Below are 15,519 nucleotides of genomic sequence, written 5' to 3'. Positions count from 1 at the left end.
TTTACATGTAGTTAATAGTTGATAAATAAAACAAAAGGTTATTTAAATGTATATGACCAAATCAACAATCCTAGGTCTCCCTTTATTTATCTTATCAATATTGAGATTTTGGCATCAGAAGAAAGCTCATATTTATCTCATAGCCGCAGAGAAATTTTAGGCCTGAAAATTTTAGGCCTGATTGCATCATCCCCCATCCCATATGGTGGTTCTATGGGTTCCTGCGTCCCCGTCCGGGTCCTGGTAAAACACATTTTTACTTGTGATATCATATTTAACTCAAAACTTCGGAATCAGATTTTTCTGGTACAGGCCTCAATGAATGGTACATTGTACAAGCACAAAATGAAGTCTGACCAGCACTTTAACTCATTGTGACCTCCTTTCTGCTCCATGGTGGGGGTATGGAAGGGTGAACATTACTGCCACAGAGCACAGCTTCCTGACTCCAAACAAGTTGAGTAGGTTATCCTATATTTCACACCGATTTTCATCTTATTAAAGTCATCAAATGTTTGACGTCATAAGATTGGCTATAAAGATTGACCAGAGACAGTATGTCCACTAGTCTAATTAAAGCAGTGGACAGTATCAATGCCTGGCGTCATGTGTATATAGATGCAGTGGATAATCGCAAATTGCTATTAAAAATGTTTTTGCAGTAAAGTAACGTTGAAAAAATGTGTAAATTGGTAGTACCATTCCACCTGTACATAACATCAACAGTTCCCCCAGTTATCAATGGTTATTTTATTCCTTCTCCGCATGTCAACGGATGCTAGTGGCAATACCACCAATATACTCGTCATTATAAACATGTTAATAGTACACCACCCACCACTAAAAGATTGATTGTTTTCCTAAAATTATGTTAGTCTGTACTTTGTACCATGGCAGGGAACATATCGTGGTGGCTCAAAAGTTTGTTGGTGTAAAATCCATTTTTATGTAGTTTTGACTCAAATGGGTATTTCCCGGTCCCCGCACTCCGTGCATCCATGGGTATTCATGCTCGTCGAAAAATTTCGCGAAATAGGGGGTGTTTTCAGATGAAGAAATGTGATTCGCGAAATGCACAAAAAAGGGGTGTGTTTTCAAACCACGTGTTCGAGAAATTAAAAAAAAGGGTATTTTCATGGAGCAGCCTACATGTTTCTGTCAGAAAAGGGTATGTTAGAAATATCGTTCGCGTTTTAGCGAAAATAGGGTATTGTCGAAGGGCAAATAATTCATGAAATCGCTACCAAAAGGGGTGTTTTTCCCCCTAAACACTTCGCGCAACGAGCTGCCAAAGGGGGTGTTTTTAAAGTTCACCGACAAGCATGAATACCCGCGGATGCACGGAGTGCGGGGACGGGGGGTATTTCCAAAAAATGGAAGCCAATTCCAGTGTTATTTCATTAAAAAAAACATGCAGTTTTTGTCATGAAAACAAATTGGAAATTTGTTAAAAATCATACATGATTGCTTTAACAAATTCCTGCCAAACAAATTCCTGCCAAACATGATCTTCCAGCTGTGGTGGAAGAGGGAGGAGGAATAGTTTTATTGAAAATTCAGACTAGAAACACTATTCCCGTGGTGGGCAGTGGTGTGCTATAATAACTACTATCTACAGGCAATTTAGATTGCATTTCTATAATTAACACAAAATATGGACGGCTCAAGTTATTTCATATATTTGCTAATGAGACATAGACAGGTTACACTGACAGCAAGTGTATATTTATGTTGCCACGGTAACATCATGGTACAAGTGCAAGGGTGATGTGTACACATAACGATAGATAGCTGCTGTAAGGACATGTAGATCTCCCTCTCTTTGAAGTCACATTGAGTTAACTAGCGATGGTGTGGTTCGAAAGAGAACTTTTCATCTTCTTTGGTCTGTGGCAAGTCTGGAGGCATCTGTGATACTCATACCATTCTACTCTTCAGTATTGATGTTGTCCATCCATCTTGCTGTTGCTCTTCCTCTTTGTCTTCAGCCTTGCAACCATCTCATCGTCTTCTCTGTCTAAACATTGGTGATATAGACAAAGAAGCTTTGTTACCTACTTGCGATGTTAGCTCAAAGTGCCAGTTCCGTCCCTACCATCTCAAGCACCCAGTCATTTGTTCTGCAGTCAGTCCATGGTACCCTCAGAATTCAAATGGCAGATATGTGCGGAGAATTTCACAAGTTGGATTGTACTGATGAGCTCCACCTGAAGCCAAACTGAGTAGAAAATGATGTTACAAACCCAAAATTCCCTTGACTGGGGATGATTTCTTGGACTGGTGCACAAAAGGGGGAGAGCATGCCTCAGGTAGGCCCCTCCGGCCCTTTGTGCATGCCACAATGACATACCAGTAATCTGGTACAACATGGTACAAGTTTTGTGAAAGTTTTTAGCAAACTGTTTTTCATGTTGTGTATCCATAACAGTTTTATATTTTGAGAAGTTCTGGACATTTTTAGGTGTATCAAGGAGCATCGGAATGCAAATCAGCTCTTATTTAACCTGAACTTTCTGGAGGCTTTTTGGAAAGGGGAAGGAAGGAATAAAAATTCCCTTTAAAAGGGAAGGCCAGCGTCAATGCAGAAGAGGTCTTGTAAATAGTTTGGGTCACCGTGAAAGGCATTTTTAGGATCACGCTTACATCCATGTTACATGACAGTTCACCAAACCATCAATGGTGAGAACATGCACACTGAAACAGCAAAACACATTAACTCCTATAACTCCTGTCAACTCTTTAATTCATTACTCCAAATTGTTCTGTATTTTTGTCTTTACTGCTTTTACCCATGCTTATTATAAAATCAAGAAATACACTGCAGTTGTTAGTTAATTAGCTATGTTAACTCAACTTACATGCACATTGTATAGTTTACTATAAAGTAGATAGTGGCAAGCACATGATAAAGGACTGATCATTCACTACAATCTTCACTTTTAAACTGTATTTTTTGAATGTGTTGATTGTTAGTCCGAAACTCCTGCAAAGCTATGGACATGGCATCTTACCTACTCCATTCTGTAGTCTGCATTGTGTGTTTTCTCAGTCTTCAATCATTTTGTTGAATGTAATTTTATGAATCAAATAAAAAAGATAGAAATTGGCCTCACTTTAGTTATGTGTCATTTTACAGTATTTATCATTTATAAAGTAAGACAATAATTTATTTATTTTCTAAAGTGCATGTCAAAATATGGGATATATTGTTCAATATTATAGCTAGCCCCTAAAAACTTTATTTTCAATCGGATTTTTCCCGTTGAAAAGACAAAACTGATGTTAAAGATAGCAATAATATCATCAATAACATTTTGAGTCAATTTTATCCATAAAACGATACAGGATAGGATAGATAATTACTTTGACTTCAATGTGGTCCATATAATGAAGATTTTGATTCCACAACATTATTAGATCTGTTATCAACATATCAATTATGCACTCACAGGCAACCAAACATCATGCCCTATAGTCCACTGATATGACCTCGTGATCATTCCCCCGCTTTGACCATGTCATTTGTTTTGATATGCTGATTGCTGAACAAGTTTATGTTTATATGTGTAGGCCTAACCTATGATAACTTTTTAAGTCATAATTAATTCAAACATAACTTTGGCAATACTCAATCGTTTTCGTTCGTTGAAACGGCAAAACATACTTTCTTTTTTCCTTGCAAATCGAATTAGCAGACATCAAAAACATTTCCACCACGAGAAGTAAAAAAATTAATTCATACCAATAGAAGAAGGCTATAATCTTAGCTAATCTTTAGTGTACACAAACCCCATCTCAGAATTAGGTACCAGCGCCCTATGCGCTGGCGAAAAAGGAAGGAAGGGAGGGAAAATGATGAAGATAATTTTTTTATCTGGTCCGATTTTGAACCACCAATCCTTTAGCGCCCCATGGGGGGTGTACCTTGCCCCATATGTGTGTTTGCATGATGATGCAATTGGATCCAGTGGGATACTTGTGCTTGCAGTTGCTTTGTGCTGTAGCCATGTTGCCTTTGGTTGGGTTAGGGTTTGTCCAGGGGTTTGTCCAATTTTTATGCCTCCACCGCGAGGCATACTGTTTTTGCAATGTCCGTCCTTCCGTCCGGATGCCATATCTCGGGCATGGATGGGCGGATTGACTTCAGATTTTCAGGATAGGTGGGTTATGGTCAAAAACTCTGGCTACTTTTTTTGGGTGAGGTTCAAGGTCATATACTGAGGTAAAAGGTCATTTGAGGTCAGGGGGCTCATTTTCCTTATTTACCGCTTTTCTCGGAGACTAGGGGTCGCATGTTCCTCAAACTTGGTGGGTGGGTGCATCTTGACCCCAGGCAGAACAAGTTTGTATTGGTTAGTGGGTCAAGGTCACCTGAGGTCATGCAGGGGTCATTTGAGGTCAAATTAGCAAAAACTGTCATATGGCCATGAAACTTGGTAGGTACAGTCAACATTTAGAGCCAAATTTTTGGAAGGTCACTTTGGGGTCATTTGGGGTCACCCAGAGGTCATCTGAGGTCAAATTAGTAAAAACTGTCATATGGGAATGAAACTTGGTGGGTACAGTCAACATTTGGAGCCTAATTTTTGGAAGGTCATTTTGGGGTCATCCAGGGTCACCCAGGGGTCATCTGAGGTCAAATTAGTAAAAATTGTCGTATGGGCATGAAATTTGGTGGGTACAGTCAATATATAGAGCCAAATTTTTGGGAGGTCATTTTGGGGTCACCAGGGGTCATCTGAGCTCAAATTTGTAAAAACTATCATATGGGCATGAAACTTGGTGGTTACAGTCAACATTTAGAGCCACATTTTTGGGAGGTCATTTTGGGGTCACCAGGGGTTATCTGAGGTCAAATTAGTTTGAACTATCATATGGGCATGAAACTTGGTGAGTACAGTCACATTTAGAGCCAAATTTTTGGGAGGTCATTTTGGGGTCACCCAGGGGTCATCTGAGGTCAAATTAGTAAAAACTCATACGTACATGAAACTTGGTGGGTACAGTCAACATTTAGAGCCAAATATTTGGAAGGTCATTTTGGGGTCATTCGGGGTCACCCAGCTTTGTATCAGCTTGTGAGTACGTGCCACATCACTCCCTTTGGTGGAGGCATCACGGTCGACGCTTTGCGTCGAAAAACCGCGACATCCGAGAACCGCGGTCCATCTAGTTTTTGCTGATGTTGAAAATTACAGCTGCACATGGCAGCCATTCTTGTCTTGCTCCCATGTAGGTTTGTTTAGAACTGTGGGTAGGAAGAAAAGTGTGCAAGAGTTTATTTATATGGTTGGATTTGAAAATAAATGATTGGGCTTTGGATTTGAACTTTTGTGGTGGTGAAAAGTTGGAATTGGTGATATTAAATGGAAACTTTTGACAAATAGTCACAGAATTTTAAGTTTGAGAAATCATAAATTATTGTTTGAACTGCTTATTAATTAACATCAAAGAGATTTTCATAGATTTTCCATACAAAATATTCCAGTTGTCTTCAATAGATGGTGTATGGATTTCAATTGGAATAGCCCTTAATTTTTAATCAGTATTTTTGTCCCGAAGTCACTCCCATTGTGGCCTGTACACCATCCGCAATAATAAAAACGCGTAAAAAGGGGATGGTGTACAGGCCACAATGGGAGTGAACCCCCCGGGATTTTTGTTGCCGTCATGCTGATATATGCAGTGTTTGTTTTTACCCATAACAATTGGCATATACTTAAATCTCAAGTTCAAGTCCAAGTTCAGTAAAGTGCACACACCTCCATTAAATCTAATCCCTCTTTTGTTATATCAGAACCATGCTATTCATATACATGTACACCAATGCACAAAATGAAGCAAACTTTAGATACAAAAGCTTCAACAAATGCCACATATTATTATTAATTCATATTGGAACCATGCTATTCATATACATGTGCTCCAGTGCACAAAATGAAGCAAACCTATATGTTAGATATAAAAGCTTCGACAAATGCCACATATTATTATTAATTCATTAGCCTTTAACTTTTGTGCCGATTACCAATAGTTGTAATACCACTAATTGACCTACCTCGTTAACTCTGTAAGCTTACAATTTTTTATGCAGAAAATTTTCACTAATTTTGTTTAAATCATGGCTTTTTTGGTGCAAAAGGAACTCAATTAATAAAAATTTACAATAATGTTACATATTGCCATAGAAAGAAGACTTACAAATTCTGAACAGAACTGGTTACCAAATTTCAATCAAATCATACATTTTGTGAAAAAATTTGTTAGTTGGAAAACAGGACTTATAAGGTATGTTCAACTGATCAAAAAAATTAACCGATGCAGTATATCCCCCAGCTTGATTAGCTAAAGACAACGCAACGGCACACTTATTCCGTGAGGGCATTTTGTAGCGGGTCGATAATATGTGTGTGGAACATGAATACGCCATTGTGTTGGTTTTCAGTATGTTTTCAGGAAATTTGCAAGATTAATTTGGTGGGTTTGGTAATTAAAAAGGTTAATTAATTAAGTGGTTAATGAATTATTTTTTGGATGGATGATGATTAGCCGATTGTTGGTTTGTACCATATGGCGGTGAAATGTGCATGTGAATTTTTGTTTCAATCGCTGCAGCAGTGTGTTGTACAATTTGAGCATAGGGTCTGTGATGTTAGCTTTGAAATAATTATGTGAAGTAGCACATCAATTAGGGATTCAATCATGTTTCACCGTTGTTCATCACCGATTAACAACGATGCGTCCGTGTCGTCCGAGTGGTTTATTTAGCGAGGGCAGCTTTAGCTGCCCGGCGAAAAACCACGCAGACGCCGGACGCGAAGTTGTTAAACGGTGATGAACAACGATGAAACATGATCGAATCCTTTCAACAACGAAGCAGGCTAAAGATGTCCAATTCACATGATTCTTTCATTCGGAATGTCCGTTTGTCATTGCCGCTCAACCTTACAAAATGATCGCGGCATTTCTCTGTTGATATCAGCAATAAAACTAAAGAATAAAGCTGTAATATTTATCTGCTACCGCCAACATAAGAGAGTTCATGTTTACGCATATGTTCCAGGCATGACGAATTATACTGGCGCTCATGCGTAACGCGCATTATCGTAACCTTGCGTTCAGCGTATCACGCTACTGAACTGTGGATTCATCACGGATTAACAACGGTTGGCTCCTGTACAAAGGTATAGGAAGAGTTGTTGAAAATGTTGTTCTTTGATTCAAGGCATTCATATTTTATAAGTTAAAAACAAACATTCCAAATTCTTGTTAATTTTCTCAATCCTTATTTTTCTGTCTATTTTATCTATATCTTGAAGAGCACTTACCGCAAAGTCCCCCAAGGTTTTGTATCCATATATGGGGGGGGGGGCATTGAATTTTGGAAGTTTGTATGGAAGCACAGAAGAAATGGCTATTCAGCAAGTACTATCACCAAAAGGCTGGCCATTTGTATCTTTTGAATTAACTTCTACATTAGGCCTACTTCTACATGATTTGATCTTATTTTAATTCAAATCATCTTCAGCCTTTAGTGCAGGGATTCGTTTGCAGTAAGATGAAGCTATATTGGAATATACAGGGGAAAGAAGAACCATGCATCGCACACTAGCACATTTTAAACATGAAATTAAAATACAATGGAAACATAGCTGTGAGTGGGAAATAGCTTAAACTCAGTGTTATCATCAGTAGATAGCAAGGTTAGCAGGATCTAGCATTATTTTATGTTGAATAATGAGGCAGCATGCCAAGTTTTTCCATGCAAATAAAAAATGCAATCTCCTATGTTAGATCATGCGATAGAGACAGGGCTGGGTCTCAAAACAATTCATTATTTTCTAACTATATATAGTTTGTACTTTTTCATCACCAACAACATGAACAATTATCATGTCTAGGATTTAGGATTTGTATCTGCAAGCTCTTGTTTTATTTTCTAATAAGAAAACTGGAAAAATATGAAATATAGGAAAATCTTGTTTTTGCTTGAATCCATTTGTTTCATTCCATAACATATGTTGTACATGGGTTGACGTAATCGATAACACATGTTCACATAGTGCCTCAGGACCGCTTTATATATGATAGCTGACATACATATGATGATATGGTACATATCAAAAACAATGAAGTAGGTTTTCTACCACATTGCAATCATAACATCCCATTTCATTTATAACATATTACAGCCCTGTAGCTAGGGAGGTTCAAATGTTCAACATCTGTGAAAATGAGGGCAGAAAAAGAGAAGAAAAGGGGAAAATTATACCAAAAGAGTAAACATGAGATCTCAGATTTCGAAATTCTTCGAAAGATAATTTTCATCTCCCCCATTTCAGCTTGCTAAACCAAGTCCTTGTCTATCCCCTCAACAAGACTATCTTTTTCTTTATTGCTTATACCCTTTAACTAAAAACTAGTTCGCTGTCGTAAGTTATTGCTAAGTAAATGCAGCATAGGGACACTAGAGTCCTTAAAGGCTGCTGTCTCTTATATGGAACAAAGCACTTAAAAGGCTCATTATTCCAATTGGCCCAGACAATGAAAATGAAAGACTTTCTGCACCACCAAATGGTCAATTACATAGGCCGAGTTGATTATGTTGATTTTATACAGCATATAAACAACCCGATCTTTAAGTGAGTGTAAATTAAGCTATTTATGCCCTAGATTTATGTTTGGTGTTTAGGGACCGTTCACAAGCACTTGTAACCTGATGCAAAAAAATGTCATCGCAAAAATTGTTCGGGCCCCCCTTTACAGACCTCAAAATTTCAGGGTCCCCCTTTTTGACATGAAAATTATGGGTCAACCCCATAGAAAAGCATATAAACTCAATTTTCCCAGGAAATTTTTTTTTTCAGGGCCCCCTTAGGAGGGTCAAATTTTTTTGCATCAGCCCCCCCCCTAACAAGTTTTTGTGAACAGTCCCTTATGGTGGAACAGTTAGAAATATACAGACAATTTCTCAATTTCTGTTTAACTCTAATGTTATTTCTGCTTTTTGGAAAAGGGGAAGGAAAGAAGGAAGGAAGAAAGGAAAAAGGCGAAGTAAAAAGTTGTTTTCTCATCATCTCTGCTCAGGTTTTGAGCCACCAACCCCTTGAATGCAGAGGACAAGACCAAGGATTATAAACCATGATTGTGAACGCTGCCTGGCCAACAGTTTTGTGTGTATATGTGTGCTTGGATAAATGTGCAATTTGCGATTGGATCATGTGGGCTGCTTGTGCTGTGTTATTTTGTGAAATTCTCAGCGGCACATCCCTACCCAAATCAAACTTGAGTAAATGAGTACCCCCATCCCCCAGATATTATCCATTTAAGTCAGATGAATTTGATATTATCTTCTGGTTATCACTATATTGTGCCTTTAAGTCAGTCAGCAAGTTGATGAGTTCATGTTATACAAGTTTGGATTGAATAAGAAAGATTTAAGGCAGGAAACTAGAGCATTTTATTACGGGATACCCGGCAGTTCATTAGTGATTGCTTTTAAACCAGACTGAACTTGACATGCGTGGTTACCATTACTTTATATAATGTTGTTGCAAGGTATATCTGCTCAAGAAAGCTCCAAAGCTAGCATGTATGTTAAAGGAACATTTACGGTTTCAACAATTTCACTTTTGTGCTTAATTCTTTTATGTTGTCCAAATTGAGAGGTTTTGTCAGGCTCCCTCAATTAGATTTTCAGAAGTGCCACATGCCCGGGCCACATGATGTATGCAGCCCCATAGCCAGGGGGGTTCGAGGGGAAATGTGGGCGAAATGGACATTTTATCATAAAAATGGTAAATTTTTGCGCTACGCTCACATTTGTCAGCAATTTTAGGATCAGATTAGCGGGACGATTTGAAAATTCCCCTACATCCGGTTTCTGTATGTGGAAAATATAATGATGACTTATTAAGTGCAATAAATAGCAGAGTTAGTTTAGCTCTGCATCTTATATAGATTTGAAGATTTAAAAAAAATTATTTGGTGTACAAAAAAAGGTTGACCGAGAAAGATTCAGAGATGAAGAAAGTGAGATAACATAGGAAAAATAATTGATATTATTTGTCATGAAATAAACGCACTGATATGCAACTTTTTCTTGTTTTAACCACGTTTATTTGCCTCTTTGCTATAATATATTGAATCCATATATTCCTGATAATAATGTATAAAAATGGTGCACCAAATGCCTTCAATTGGGACTTCATTTTTGAAAATTCTTCCAAGAGTTATTAGACAACCTATTTGGAAATTTTGTCCCTTTTTGAATCAGGACTTCAGGTATGCGAGACATGTGCCTTATCCACATGGCCAGGGGAGTTTTCTGATCAGATACGACTGTCATAATGCTGCCTTTTTCAAACACATTGTATGTTTTGCATGGAGCTTATTTATCTTTTTAAACCATGACAACAGTGTATTGACCTCTTCTTCAATACACAGTTACAAGGTACATATTATTATCATTAATATAATATTGACAGAACTTTCATCTCCATATCGATCATATAGATAGCGCAATTGGGCTATTCTAGTTGAAATCCATACACCCCCTATGGAAGACATAAGAGTGTGAATTTCAAATGGGGCTACCTGAATGGAGGACTCCATTATAAATTTACACCCCCTGTGTGGTAGATTAAGGTCATGTTTTTCATATAGGGGTGTATGGATTTCAACTGGAACAGCCCACTGAACTTTGGGAGATACGATACTAAATTTTACACATAAATTTGTTTACTTGATTTCCAAAAGTGGACCTTGTTCCAAAATAAATTTGCATAAAACAAAGTGAAAAGTAGACTTACCCCTCCTTAAAAATCTTGGGGTCAGAAACCTGTAGAGGCAATTGCACCAATATGTTATGCATTAGGGGTGCACCGTAAGATTTCAGGGGGCATGGAAGTTTTTGAGACAAAAAAACTTCGTCCACTAGTGAGACAAAAAAAAATTTTGCTTCACTGATGAGTAAAAAAAAAAATTCCCCCACCCAACTTTGTATAAAGGTATACATTAAAATTGAAAAATAAATACTTCGCCGCCAAAGGTGGCGAAAAAAAAAAATTCTGCCTTCGGAGGCAAAAAAAAAAATTCTGCCTGACCCAAACTCCCATGCCCCCCCTGAGGATCTAATGGTGCGCCCTTAATGAATTGGCCATATTGTTTGTATTTGATTGTAAATTGTCACTAATTACTGGTGTTTAAAATCTTGGACCTGAAACTTCAACAAAACAGATTGCTTTAAAATGCAAGTCCAAATGATGATTTTTGATTCTGTTTGGGCATAATTACATAAATTGATGAGGGAGGTGTTTTTTTTTTCTTTTTCAACATAAAATTAGCATGAGCCTTTTCCAACAGTGCTCAAGGAAAGGAGGAGGCCATTTTTTCTGAAAGATTCTGAAGAATAAACCCCTTAGAGTACTGGAAAAAAGACTTGGAAGTGATCCTTGTTCTCTAATAAATTTATTATAGGCCTATGTATAAAGTTTTCCTAAAGCATTCCAAAGTCTTAAAACTTTTTTCAAAATCTAAAAAAAAATATTTAAAAAAAAGGCAAATTCCAGAAATTAAGGCGGGAGCAGACAAGAACTAAAGCATTTAATTATTTTCAGCTCTATATATACACAGTGTCATTGACATTGTTGATATATTTCCATTCAATTCTATCTCGCTATCTTTGTGATCCGTATACAGGTGTCCTTGTTCACACAAGTTCATAGTAAATTAGACCTTGGATCACTTTTCCTGAAGATATCAGTTTGGGCCTGGTCATTTGACAACAATATCGTCCAATTTATATTTTCCAGTCATCAACAGCCCAAAATTACAATACAGTGGCTTATGGGACACTGTTACTATACATCCAATTATGCATAACTCACAAATACAATGTCCAAATCAAGTTTTTTTCATGAAAATCTTTTGAACCACATCTAAAAAGAGGATGTTAAAATAACAAAATATCCTTTGAAATTTGACATGATGTTAATCTCACACATGAGACACTTTCAGAGAAGATATCTTACCCTTCCCAGAATCCTTTGCAACATAATATATCACCTTTTACTTTGTACATGTTCCATTTTGTGTTCAAGTTGAGAATACACTGGCTAAATATGCATTGATAGTCATGAAATAAACATAATTGCAAGCTCTAGATGTGCTCCGTTTATTTAGATTTACCTTTTGTCACTATTTAACCTACTGCCCATGTTGTATGGGATAGCAAATCAAGCTCTTGCAAATCAGTATAGAAAATTGAAATGGAAGCAATGCATTATGGGAAGTGTAAGATATCTTCTGTGAGATACTTCCATTCAAAGAAAAGAACCACTCCAAACTTATGCCAGTGTTCCTACTGGCAGAAAACTCATTTAACAATTAAAAAAGTCTATTATTATTACAAATTTATTAAAAGTATTAATATTTTAAGCTCACACTGTTCTTGTTACTCTAAGGCCACAATAACCACTGTCAACTGTCTACCTGACAATGAAAAGTTCATGCACCGATAAGCGTAGCACGCGCACCTATGCATAAAAGGTGTATTGTGGTATTCTTACGCGTGCCCAAGTTCCCACTGGCATGGTCGCACCTGTAATGTAACTACTACCATCACAGTGCATTGTTCTTTAAGTAATTAGCTCCAGCCTTGCATGGTGTATGGTTTGTAAAAGGTCCAAAAGGAGCCAATTCCTCTCGAATATACATATAATTTATCCCTTCTTCTTTTGCATTCTCTTCTTGTTTCTCTCCTACAAATCAATGCCAGTTGCATTCCTATGTTTTATCTCATCTAAGATTTTAAATTTGATAATGGCATTACATAAAAGTTGGCACTTCAGTGCAAAATTTTTCTTTAGTTTTAAGATTTACATAATTTCATCATGGTGTAAGTTTTTAATTAGAGATTATTATTCCTGGTTTTAAGATGATTAAAAAGTTTTTAAGCATGCCAAGGTAATATTGGTTTCCTGCTCAACCAGGGATAAGAAGCTTGTGGATGGTTTAAGGTCTGATTTCAATATGGGCTATTCCAGTTGAAATCCATACACCTGCTGCACAAGGAGTGTGAATTTCAAATGGGGTTACCTGAATTGGTGATTCCATCTGAAACTTATACTCCCTGTGTGGAAGATTAAGGTCATGTCTTCCATGGGGTGTATGGATTTCAAGTGGAATAGCCCAATGCAGACCATCTGGTGTTAACCCTTACTGAAGGCTTTTTGTGAAAGGGAAGGAAGGAAAGAAGGAAGGAAGGAAGAAAGAAATTAGATAAAGAAAAGTTGTTTTCCTGTGTGCGGTTTTGAACCACGGACCCGACGGGTGTGAAGCATGATACCAGGAATAGCTAGCCATGCATGGGTACCTTGCCCTGCCAAGGTTTTCATGCTTCTATTTGTGTTTGGATGATTATGCAATGGGATCACATGGGATATTTGTTTGTAGCTTGGGATTTTGCCATGGCTCTAAAGTCCGGGAGGGGTCACTCCCATTGTAGCCTGTACACCATCGCGATAATAAAAAGCGCGTAAAAGGGTAGTTTTTTCAGTGAGTAGGCACGATACGCATGCGTATCGTGTTTAGAATGTCAAAAACATGAAAAATTGGGGAAAAAAGGTAGCAAAATTGCAATTGCTAATACGCGGAAATGAAATTTAGGGTATGAAATTTGATGCAATGAATAAAATCCCTGTTTAGGGTGTGAAAACAGACGTGTGTGACCTGTTTAGGTTATCGTTTTAGCCAAGGGTTAAATCCTTGTTTAGGGTGCTTTTCAAAAGTTGATTATCGTGGATGGTGTACAGGCCACAATGGGAGTGACCCCCCAGTCTAAAGTAGAGTGAACGTTTGTGAAACTGAGTGACATATCTGTATATATGATGCAAATTACCAACTTGTATGAATTGGACAAACACGCTCACAAAATTCATGGGAAAAATCACTAGCTTTTTAAAGATAATCTGCAAAATAAGAAAAGAAAGAGAAACTTACAAAATAACATTAATTAATGCCAACATCACTTTGTGGTAGATTTTGTGGTGGAGGGGCTCCTGCTAAAAGCTGCTAAAGGAAGTTTGAAGAGAAATTAGCATATTGTTTTGATCACACTTGTATAGGTATAATATTATAGCCCTAGCTTTGATTTCTACCAAAGCCAGGTGCAGTGTGCAGAATGCCAATACTGTTTGAGGAACATAGTTAACAGTTTGCTTGCATGAAAACAGTAAATTATCCAGTATAGCTAGCAAGCTAGCACTCCTTCATTTACTAAGCTCCTTGGTTATACAATATCCTTGGTATCAGGGGCGACTTTCCCCTCTATGATTCGCAAAATGAGACTGAGAGTTTTGATAATTTTTAAAGCTACAGTATTAAAATGATAAATAAGTTAATTAAACAACCTAAATCACTGTAGAGAAGTGTTTGTAGTACAGATCTATGATTTGTAATAATCTACCCATTAAAACCTTCAAACAAAAAGTACTTTATCCTTTTCCAAGAATTCATCGAAAAAAAATTGAAACTGCTAGCAATGCCAATTTTGCATTGCAAAAAAATAAATAAAACACAAAAAATTAAAACCGCTTCCTGCCCTCACCAATTCATAAAAAATCCTCTTAAGAACCAAAAAAATAATTTTATGTGGCCTAATGTTCCTCACTCTACAATTTGCAACCCTGTAAAACATACTGGGAGAACATAGCCACAGCATATAATGGGTTAGTGGCACGTGGCACTGGTAAACATGCCGATAGCAGACAGCTTGTTGGATAATGTTCCCAGGAACTCACCCAGCACACCTGGCCACTTGTGGCAGCTTTGTCGTAGTTGCAGGATCACATGACTGGCGCTGATTATTTCATATGAAGGCTCTCTGACTGTGTGCTTTTTGTGGTGGGTTTTCTCTTCAAATGTGTCAAATAAGCATGTTTTAAGCATTATTTCTTTCTACATTGCTAAAATGTTACAAAGGAATTTGAACAATAATAGAATTTTGTTTGATCTAATTTATAAAATAAAACTGACACATCAATCAACATTTGTATTATCTACCAAATTTGAACTTGTTCTTTGAGATTTTCAAAACAGAAATATTGCCTAAAGCATGTTGAGACAAAATCATATATTTTTCTGTTAAATTAACACAATATTAATGTATCTATGCGGTTTTTTTTTTTCATTTTGCTTGACAAAACCAGTAAATCAGTAAATTTTTAATCACCATAATATTTCATCCAGATCAGAGGACTTCATTGGATATGCCTAATGGTCATCGATTTCCCATGAAACTGGTTTCCAGTACTTCTTATTAGTCTCTTTTCTTAGCAGATCATAAATATAGCTTAGAAAATATGTGCACTCCTCTCTGTTCATCTTGCTTTCCCTTCTTATGGAAGGATGAAATATTGTAGTGATTAAAACTTAACTTAATTTTATCAAGCATACTGAAAAAATGCATATGTAACACGATCAAGGGAAATGAGTCGGATGTCGCTAATATTGTTTTTG

The 15,519-nt window shown here is 37.1% G+C and overlaps 1 protein-coding gene and 1 long non-coding RNA gene across 2 annotated transcripts in view; both read left to right on the top strand.

Moving 5' to 3' along the window:
• Positions 1-15,519, top strand: part of LOC140146557 (uncharacterized) — a 418,513-nt gene that overhangs the window by 137,650 nt on the left and 265,344 nt on the right. The gene's annotated exons all lie outside the window — the stretch shown is intronic.
• On the top strand, positions 4,056-5,096 carry LOC140136676 (uncharacterized). The gene is made up of 3 exons (XR_011856741.1): positions 4,056-4,222; positions 4,281-4,474; positions 4,928-5,096. It is a non-coding gene; the product is annotated as an uncharacterized lncRNA (long non-coding RNA).

The sequence above is a fragment of the Amphiura filiformis genome, chromosome 2, assembly GCF_039555335.1.
Source record: "Amphiura filiformis chromosome 2, Afil_fr2py, whole genome shotgun sequence".
Taxonomy (NCBI): Eukaryota; Metazoa; Echinodermata; class Ophiuroidea; order Amphilepidida; family Amphiuridae; genus Amphiura; species Amphiura filiformis.
The sequence above is the reverse complement of the archived record's forward strand: the minus strand, read 5'-3'. Positions and strand labels throughout refer to the sequence as shown.